The sequence below is a fragment of the Dasypus novemcinctus genome, chromosome 15, assembly GCF_030445035.2.
Source record: "Dasypus novemcinctus isolate mDasNov1 chromosome 15, mDasNov1.1.hap2, whole genome shotgun sequence".
NCBI classification, from domain to species: Eukaryota; Metazoa; Chordata; class Mammalia; order Cingulata; family Dasypodidae; genus Dasypus; species Dasypus novemcinctus.
In genome coordinates, this window is record NC_080687.1 from 47,037,540 (window position 1) to 47,048,690 (window position 11,151).

Genomic DNA, 11,151 nt, shown 5'->3' on the forward strand with positions numbered 1-11,151 from the left:
GCTGACTTTTTTGTTTGGGTAACTGAAGAAAAGATAATTAATTTAAAGCCTGAGATGATCTAATCTAACCCTCTGAAGAAACTGAAAAATAAACTATTGATAGAGTAGAAGAGTCTAGGTTGGTGAAAAAAGCTTATTGCATGCTGCTATCTAGTGTAATGTAATACTTGCTGGTGATTTGGAGGGCAATTGTGGAGTACCAACAGTTAAACTTGGAAGATGCCTTGATGTTGTGGGACACAGAATATGTTTATAACGAAACTACAGATTGAAAGGCAAGAAAGTATAAAAAATATCTTGTGATAGCATCACTTACAACTTAATGCCTAATTGGAATCATTGTGGCTTGCCATTGTCACACTACGTTGTGTGTTGGAAAAGTCCACCATGTACCCAATTTTCTTCTTCATGTTAAATTATCAAAACTTTCCTCCACAGGGAACACAGCATAATTATATATTGGGAGGAAAACAAGATGTATTTACTTTCTTAAAGTACACTGTTTCACGTAAGTCTTATTTTAGCTACACAGAAAGTCTGGAAATTGAAATCACAAATAACTTGTGGTGAGATACTTTAAATACAGACACAGGTGTATTACATCTCTATAAGCCAAATGTTTATTGATGGAGAAAACAATGTCTTTTTAGCATGACATTTAAACAGTGTTTCTGTTAGATTTTTTTTAATGATCTGTTTTATGGATAATATACTCAAGAGAGCTCAGAATTAGGCTTGCATAGGCTCTCCAATAGAAATTTAGGATCTATTATATTCTAGAATCATATGAAAATATAGAGAACATTCTTCAATGTTTCTTGAATTTTAACAATTTACCTGCATTGAAGGAACTGTTCCACCTGATCTTCCTTGTCCTTCTGCTGATGTGCTCAAATCAAAATGACTATGAACTAATTTACAGAGTTTAACAACCTTTACAGTTTTAGAAATCAGCCTGAAATTGCATTGCTTTTCAAGAATACGAGTTTCTACATGGTATGTTGGAGGAACACAGAAATTTTCAGCTAAGGAACAGTTTATTACTTACGCAGCATAAAGGGTCCAAAAGAGCATGCAAAGAGATCCCATTATGGCCGATCTCCTCGGAATGCCAACAGCTTGGGTCAGATCAGTGGATGGCAAATCTGCACGCCCCACTTAGTGGCAAGGGGAAGAGAGTTGGTATTTATACCCCAAGGTGAGGGTACCCTGCCATTAAGCAAAAAGCATATATCAAGCAAAGTTTATTCAAGTTACTGCTCTGATAAGCAGCTTGTTCCTGGTTTGGGTCAGGTCAGGCCATTCCAGTAGACCTAAAGTCTCCTCCAGGGTACTAGATGGAAACACTGAAACATCTGCTCACAAAGAAAAAACAAGTGGGTAGGCAAGGGCTGGGAGATGGCCTCTGAGCATGTCCGTTACCTCACCAGCAAGAGATAAATGTCCAAATCCAATGCAGAAATAGCAAACCACAGGATAAAAGATTCAAGGAAAGCATATTGAGTTATGAGACATGTCAATATTTGAACCCTTTTTGCTAGCTCACTTTGTAGTTAACATAAAAAATATTTTGGTATCACTGCAGCCTTAAGTGTTCTAGCATAGTAAGCTTCTTAAATAAGGTTAATTAAATATTTATTTATTTATTTATATTTTTTGTGCATCAAATTTTGTTAAAATTTGAGACTAATCATGCATTTGTTTTTGTTAAAGATGATATTTCAATATGATACACATAGGATTACTCTCACAATGAGAAACTACTGTATAAAAATATATGTTATTGTACATATAACATGATATTTACAAGAATTGCAAGAGCTTTAGAAGCTATTTGAAAATATAGAAATAAAAGTGAAATCTATCAATACATATGTAATTATAATTCTGTGCATATATTCAAAGTGAACCCAAGTAAAATCTAATAAAATCTGTAGCTTAACAATAATAACAAAACATCTCAAATCTTTCATACACAAATATAGATGAAAAATTAATCAATCTCTGACTACTAATTAAAATTAACTTTTTAGAGGGCAAACACTTCAGCTTTGAAGAATTTATAGCACAACAAAACTAATATAAAATTCAGAAAGAGTATTTATTGAATGCCTTTGTTTTTATTTATGATAACGCCAATAACAGGTCACAGCTAAATGAAGAATTTGTAATAAAAATCTATTGTACATACTTGATTTAAGAGTATAACAGGTGATCATACATGGAGAAAGCTATGGTAAATTCTGAGAGTAAGAACTTTTATAATATTCATTTTAATTCTCTACTTTGTGAATTAACATACAAACCCTAGTTTCCTTACACAGCAATTCTTAAGATTAGTAATTTTATTGTAATCTTTCATTGATCTTGAAACACAATATGGTAGAAATATTACTACTTATTTATGAAAATATAACCAACTTTTCACAAATTTTATGTGTTGCCTAATAATGATATACAAACAAAAGATACAATTTTCTGTAGTTTAGCACAAAATGTTGAAACTTCATTTTATATCTTTAATAATGGTTTTAAATTTAGACTTTCCATTTAACTACTTCATTATATATTTAACACAGCAATACACACAATGAAGATAAGAATGGGTAATCCATTTATTTGAAGGCAACCAATCTTGTGTCTCAGGCTTAATTTATCACAATTTTGAAAATAATTTAAAACTTAAATATTTAGATAGTATTTGTTTACCTTACCAGTGAATTTACTATTATATCATAACTGTTACTTTGTAGTTTTCATGACTTTGTTCACTTTATATGTTAGTGTGTATTTCTGTGCAGCTAAACCAAAGTTGTCGAAGGCTAAACTTTTTATTTGTTTAATATATATCAAAGTTAAAGCAGGCATATAATATCTAATAGTGTAGAAAATAAATTGATTACTAAATATTGCAATGCAAAATTTCCCTTTGTTGTGCAAATTCTGGTTTGAGAGCAAATGCAATTCTTTAAAAATATTAAGACATGCATAACATTGTAATTATAGTAATAAAACTCTTTTCATCATGATCAATATTTAGCCAATAACTAAAATAAGAAATTAAGTCTTAAAATTTTCTAACTTCAGAAATACTATAGTCAAACAGGAGGTTAAGCATCTGTCTTAGAATTTTTATGATAATCTGATGCTTTAAGTACTCTCTTAAATTTTATACAATTTCTAAAGGTACACATTGCCTTTGACACCTTCAGTTGAGCATAAAAGAAGTAATTATTTGGGGGTAAATAAAGTCTTATTTGGGGTTATATATTATTTAGACAAAAACAAGCTTTTAAATAGCAGATAAAAATAAATAGGAAAATGAATTCAGGTATATGATAGATATATTGGTGAAATCCAATATCAACTTCACCCTTTCACATCAAATATTAATTTTACAATAACAAATCATAATTTTCTAAATAATATAACATTTGAATCATGGAAATATTTTTAAGCACTAAAATGTTTCTATAAATATAATTCTTGTAAGGTAAATTCAATTTTTCTATATGACAGTATTTCTGCTTATTTTAAAAGGCACTTTTCTTTAGGAATATTTCACTAAAATCTATTCCTTTGAACAAAGTTTATGTATATGTGCAACATACATAAAGCATAAATAAAGCCTTGACTTATTCTATACATATATATTTATAGATAGATATTGATAGATATAGGAATAGGTCTATGAGTGATATAGACCAGCACCTATTTTGTGACAGGCATTGTGAGAGTGACAGTTGATAAAAGACTGAATAGAAAGTTTTCTTGCACTCATTGAATCTGCTGTTTAATGAGTGATTTATAACTAACTAAAAAGTGATTATTTATGTGATAAAGCCTATCATAAAGGTAGTAAAAACACCCAAAAGGAAAAATTAAGCCATCTTTGTTGTCTTCATGCAATATATATGTTGTATAGATCACATTTATGCTAAAAGGAAAAAAGACAGTCAGGCATACCTGTGTGAACAAGTAAGGAAACAGTGTTCCAGAAACAGGAAACTATGCAAACAAAAGTTGTGGCAACAAGGAGTGCATATTTCATTCCTGGGAGTAGATATTGAGTAGGCATTATTAAGCATAGAATAGAGAATAAGTCTGAGAATTGTGAGGGATGATCCTGGAGAGTTAAGAGTTACATCAGGTAGGCCTATACAAGTTTAGCTTGAGGAAAATGTGGAGGCATTGAAATAATTTATACAAGGAAGTAATATGGTGAAATTTTGCTTTGGGAATGTCACTTCACATGAAACTTCAAGATCATCTTGAAAGACAATAAGATGGGAAACAGGGATACCAGTTCAGAGGGGATGTTTCAACAACCTGTTGGGGCCGTAATGGAGTTCTGGATTTGAGACTTAAGCTGACATTAGAAGGAGCAATGCCTAGCGAAGAAGAGATGAAGAATTTGAGGGTTGTAAGAGTTAAAAATGTCCTCCCAGATTTCTGGCTGAGTCAGTTGGTTAGATTGTGAAAGCGAGTGAACTATGCTAAGATGGAGAAGTTATGGAGATAGTTTAGCAGAGATATGGGCATTGGATGGCATAACTAATGCATTGTTTTGCAAGTTTTCAACAAACTCACAAAATATACTTGGAATTCATACCATACAGATCAGGAGTTCTTAACCAGGGGTCCATGGACCCCTAAAGGGTCCATGGAAAAATTTCAGGGGGTCCTTGAGCATGAATTGAAAATAATCAACATATTATCTTTATTTTCTCTAACCTCTAATCAAAGCCTTGCATTTCCTTCACTTATGAATGTATGCAATAAATTACAGTAGTATTCCATGGTTTTCATCTGACTGGCAAAAGGGACCATGGAACAAAAAAGGTAAAGATTCCCTGATATAGAGGAAAAAAAGATTAAAAAAAATGATTTAGTTTGAAGTCGTATAAAGAAACAAGTTTATAAACTATTATTTAAAAGTGCGTGCATGGATTTTATTGTCTAAAAATATAATACTGTCTCCTACTGAGATATTTAATTAAATTTACATAAATTCTTATTTACTCAAATAGTAATAACCTGAGTGTAAAAATATCAGCATTCTTTTCACATATATAAAAGCATTATAGAAAGAAAATTTATCAGATGAAAGACTGAAGCATATTGTTCTTAAGAAAGAACACACTAATGGGAGTGGATGTAGTTCAAGTGGCTTAGAGCCTGCTGCCCATGTACGAGGTCCCAGGTTTGATCCCCAGTACCTCCTAAACACAAACAAAAAAATGAAAAAAACAACTCTCAACTGGGGACCAGATGTAGCTCAAGCGGTTGTATGCCTGCTTCCCATGTACGAGGTCCTGAGTTCAATTCCTGGCACCTGCTAAAAATAAAAAAAAAGAAAGAAAAAAAAATGGTACCAAAGATGTAATTGCAATCGTAGCTTGAACTTAGAGTTCTCTTCCAAACAAAAGAGATATGAGAACAGGGAGAATAGAGAGAAAGAAGGAGAATAAAGCCCAAAGAAAAATAAAACATAAAATTTAGGGGCAAAAGTAATACATGATCTGGAGTAATCATTATGGTAAATTAGTAGACAAACAGAGAAAGAAACAAACTAAACCAAATAGCAATGCACCAGAAAATGGGGTACTGCCACATGTAGTATGGATCTGAGGGAAGAGAAGTTTGCATCCTGTGCATATAGACATAGAACTTTCTTTACACCCATGATGGCCATGGACAGTGAAGCATACCAAAGACTGAAGTTGATCTGGACTTCAAAAATTATAGTAATAATAAAAGAAATACTGACTAAATCTCCATGCTTTCATCATTCATTGATTAAACAAATATTTATGTAGTAACAATTATTGTTCAGATATGAGTGGTTGATAAATGAACAAGAGTCCTCATCTGCATGGGCTTTGGGGCTTACAGTATCTTGCAGTTGACAGACACTAAGTAAATAAACAAGAAAATATACACAATGTGGGATGGCAATATATATTATGAGTAAAAATATTTCAGAGTTTCAAATTTTACATTACTAGTGTACAGTAGTTTTGTCATTTTCTATAGGGTGTTCAGGAAAGCTGGCTGAGACAATTATACTTGTGTATATGTAAGGGAAAATTGAAGCAAAGGATAGTAAAAAAAACAGAGCAAATGTTTGAAATAGGAGTCGATTTAAAATATTAAAATAACAGACAAAATGATTAGAGCAGGAAGAATTGTGGGTGATAAGTTTTTAAAGGTACAAGCAAGGTATTTTAGACAAAGTGTAAGCACTACAGCTTTTACAGTGGTTGAAATTAGAAGTCAATGGATGGTTTTCAGCAGAGGAGTAAAATGTTTCAAGTTAATTTTTCAAAGTTTGACTCGGCCTGCTTAGGAGAACAGACATTGGATAAGCAACAATAGAAAGGAGACCAGTTAAGAGGCTATTGTAATAGTTGAGATAAGACATGATGATGGCGAATTAGTTTTCTATTTCTGCATAACAAATTACTACAAAGTGAATAACTTAATGCAACACAAATTTAATATCTCACAATTCCCACGGATCAGAAGTCTGGGTACAGATTAACTGGGTACACTGATCAGGGTCTGACTAAGATGAAATTGAAGTGTTCTCCAGGACTAGCGTCTCATATAAGGTGCAGTGTCCTCTTACAAGCTCACTGGTTGCAAACAGAATTCATTTCCTTGCCACTTTATGGTGGAAGTCCCATTTTATTATTAGGTGACAGCTGGGTACTACATTCAGCTCCTATAGACCACTCTCAGGTTTTTAGCATGCTTCTCCCTCCTCTTAACACATGACAGCTTATTTCTTCATGACCAGTAGGAGAGTGTTCAGTGTTCCTTCTTATCTCTTTTAACAACTCCCATGATTGACTCAGGCCCACTCAGTATAATCTCCTTTTGACTAACTTAAAGTCAACTAGGGACATTAATCATATCTACAAAATCTCTTCTGCCATGTAGTATAATATAATTATGGGGATAATATCCCATCATATTCACAGGTCCTGTCTACACTGAGCCAGAAGTGAATATATAGGACATTTCACCAGGAAGTAGAAATCACATGGAGCCATCTTAGAATTCTACCTACCATACCAGCTTGGACAAGAATAGTAGAATTAATAGTAAATTTAATAAAAATGAAATGATATTTTTTGAAGATAAAACTGATAAATTTGCTGATGAATTGAATGTAGGATAGGAATTAAAAGAGGAGTCAAAAACAACTCCAAGATTTTTGGCAGGACTGAATTGTAAAGATGAAGTTTCCATTAATTAAGTGTGAAGAACAAGTTTTCAGGAGGAAGGTGAAGAATTTCCTTTGGGCAGGACAAAGCTGAGGGTTATACATCCCACAAACTGGTATTTGAGTAGTGGAAGAGATCTAGGCCAAAGCTACACATTTGGGAATCATCTGCATATTGGTGGTATGGATGAGATTATTGCAGAATGAGTTCTGAGTTCAGGGGCACTTCACTATTTGGGGTAAGGATGAAAAATAAGATTCAGCCAAACAGACCAGAAAGAGTGGCCAATCATATACAAAACAAAGAAAAAGTGGTGTCTCAAAAGCCAGGGGAAAAAAAACAACAACTGTGTTTTAAGAAGGAAAGAATGATTAACTGGATCAAATATTACTCAAAGGAATAATCTATGGGACAGAGAAGCAGAAAACACTACAGGTAATAGCTGTCTCATTATGATTGGGAGTCTCCAAAACCTGACCTAGTGGATAAGCTTCATCTCTCCAAACCTTCCTGTGCAATCACTAGAAAAAGTGTTGGTATCAGAAACATTCTTCAAAGATGAAAGGAGTTTTGTATGGCCTAAGAATTTCAGTACAGATACCAAATGGTTCATAATCTGAAAATAAAATAAATATTTGAGAAGGTCTGATATCAAGAAAGAAAGCCATGTAGAAGGACTATGGGGAGATGGATAATAGGGAGCTCCAGGACTCATTCCTACCACCAGGACAACTATTAAATATCAACAACTATTGTAAAATTCCAGAGAACAGAAGAACACTATATAGCATATAGGAAAGAGTGGAAGAAAAGACTGATAAGATACCATAAAGAACAGGAAATTGCTCTCTGCGTGTGGTGTCTACTCGTGACCATTCCTTGCTCTCACTGCAGACCACTATGGGGTCCAGTTCCTGGCTTGCTGGCTGGTGACAGAAAGGGAAATACAATTCATCTCCCCCAAGACGGGGATGGGCACCGCTTCTCACTGACCTTGGCTTTTGATTAGCAACTTTGGATGGTTGTAGGTCTGGCTATAAGAGTGAAAATTGTTTCAACCCACCCAGAAAAAGCCATGGCAAAGGAGACTTAAAGATGCCCTGCTTCCTCAGGGCTGCAGGGGACAGTTAGTTTAAAGGCTGCATTTGATGGGCAAGCCAAGAAAACTTCCCTTCCGGGAACCATGGAAGAAGCTCTTGGTACCCTCCCAGACCCCTCCCACTTTAGAGCTGGTCAAGAAAATCTCTGCCTTATTACTAGATGGTTACAAAATCAATAAACAAATATATCAGTGAATAAATTCCAGACTAACATTTTAATATATTAAAATGAAGAGTATGCAACAAAAGAATACAAGACAAAGAAACCACAAATGATGGCCCATCCAAAGGAAGAGGATAAAAAGACAGAAAACGCTGAAGATGATGAGGACGTATAAGACAGACCTTTAAAAATAATAACCTTAAAAAGGCTGAAGGAGATGAAGGAAAATACACCAAAAGTACATGCCACGAAAGAAAAAAATAGATACAAGGGACCCCATCAGAATTAAAAGCTTTTGTGTCTCAGTGAACTTTATCATGAGAGCAAAATTGTAACCTACGCAATGGGAGAAAAAAATTTGAAAAACACATGTTTTATAAAGGTTTATTATCCAGAATATATAAAGTAATCTTTCAACTTAACAAGAAGACAAAAAAAAAAAAAAAACAATTAAAAAATGGGCAAAAGGCTTGACAAAAAAAAAAAAGGAAAATGACAAGTGTTGGAGAGGATTCAGAGAAACAGAAAACAGAAACACTCATTCATTTCTGATGGGAATGTAAAATGGAGCAGGTGCTGAGGAAGATAATCTGACAATTCTTTAGAAAATTGAGAGCTGAGGTTAGTTTTATCTCAGTATGACACTACAATTAATGGAAGCAAATTTGGGTGCTAGAATTTTTTAAAAAGAAGAAAATACAAGGAAAAGATTGATTTTTTTTTTTTAAGAAAAGCTTTGATTTCAAAAAAATCCCATCCAGGTGCATTGCTCTTATTTAATCCTACAAACAAAGTCAATTGTTTCTACATTTTTCTGAAAGATAAATAAATGAGCACAGATTGGTTATATGTCATGACAAGGTCTCCCTGATAATGAAGGAAATGAAAAGAAAAGTAAAAATACTTGATCATATTCACATCTCATAAAACTCATACACAAGCATCTAGTTTTATTTTGTATAATGTGAGCCAATAAAAATTATATGATCATTTAAAGGGAGAGCAAAGAAAAAATTAACAAGAAAATATTTCAAAATAGTATATTTTCATAAGGCCAACAAGTATCAGCGTCAATATAAAATAAAGAAAATTTAAAGATGCATCTATTGAAAGATTTCCACACAGATTCTCTCAGCAGAGATGGGGAACATGAAATTTGGAAAAAAAGTAAAGAGAAAGAGATGGTTCACCAAAAAATAGTAATTTGTCAATAAGCTAATATACAGGTACAGTTAAAATATCTCTTTTGTCACATAATATTAAAAATATTATCAGCATTATTGAATTCAATTCAGAGATTTCAACATGAAAGAGGTAGAAGCATATGTGGGAAAATGAAAGGCGAAATATTTTGGCTTGAAAGAGGAAATTAATAATCTAGAAGGTGATAAAATTACAGTTAATATTCAACAGAAAATGCAAGGATAACATAAGTTAAAACATGAAGTATAATTTTCAACATGGTATTGGAAGAAAATTAGACAGATAAAATGCTTGAAACAAGGAAGAACTCAATAATATTGAACAGATAATAGAAAATGTGAATAACAGAATCCATAAATTGTGAAATGTGTAGCATGATTGTGACATATATGTAAGAACTCATTTAACAGTGGACATTTCCATTTCCCCTATTAATATTCAGAGCTTTTTAGGTTATGTAAAAAAGATATATAATTGACAATTAAGAAATGGACTTACAAGGAAAAAATAATGGATTTCTCTTATTTATAATTCTGGAGGATCTGTACCAGATGAAAAAGTAATGAAAACGACATTGCACATTGAGAGGGCATTTGTGGTGGGAGCCAGTTTTACTAGAAGGGCTCTGGAATTCAATGAGCCAAGTATAAGTCATTCACCTAAGATGAAGGGGATAAAACAGATAATGGATGTCCACTGTGGTAGTCTCTTACCATCATCTTTTCCCCAGTCATTAACAAGGAGCAAGCCTGAGTTGTGATCTGATGGATCCCCTAACTCCTCAGGCTGAATCTTCTCTCATCCATCACAGATGTTTCTCTCCAGAAATCCCTTGAATATCTAATATTTTTCTCAGAGAACCTGAACTAATACAAACGATGACTTTGGTGGTGGCAATTTAAAAGAAACAGGGAATGCTACATCCAAAGACTGATAGGTCCTACCATTCTAAATAGAGGGAATAGCATGTGCAAGTGTCCTCACTGAGCAAAATCCTTCAACTTTATAGGAAATAAAAAGTCTGGACTCATGGTGAGTTAAGGGGAGCAGGGAAAATATTAAATTAGAGAGACAAGAACCAGATTTTTCCTAAGTGTAACTGCAAGTCTTTGAAAGTAAGGAATGACATGATATAATTTGTGTATTGACAAGATCATGTTGCTGAAGGATGAATGAATGAATTAACTTTCAAAGAATAGTCAGTGATGACATTTAAATTTTTGCAATATTTACATGCAAAATAAATTATCTATTAATAATATGGAAATTTCATTCATTTTTGCAACCTTAAAAATTCCTATAAATAGCCGCAAGTTAAATATTGCTGCCTGGGTCAGAGACTACTTCAAAGGTAACTAGAATCAATGACTGCATTATTCCAGCAGAATCATGGTGATTTTATTCTAATTTAATATTAACATTGAACTAATTCAATGAAGTCACATACAATAAC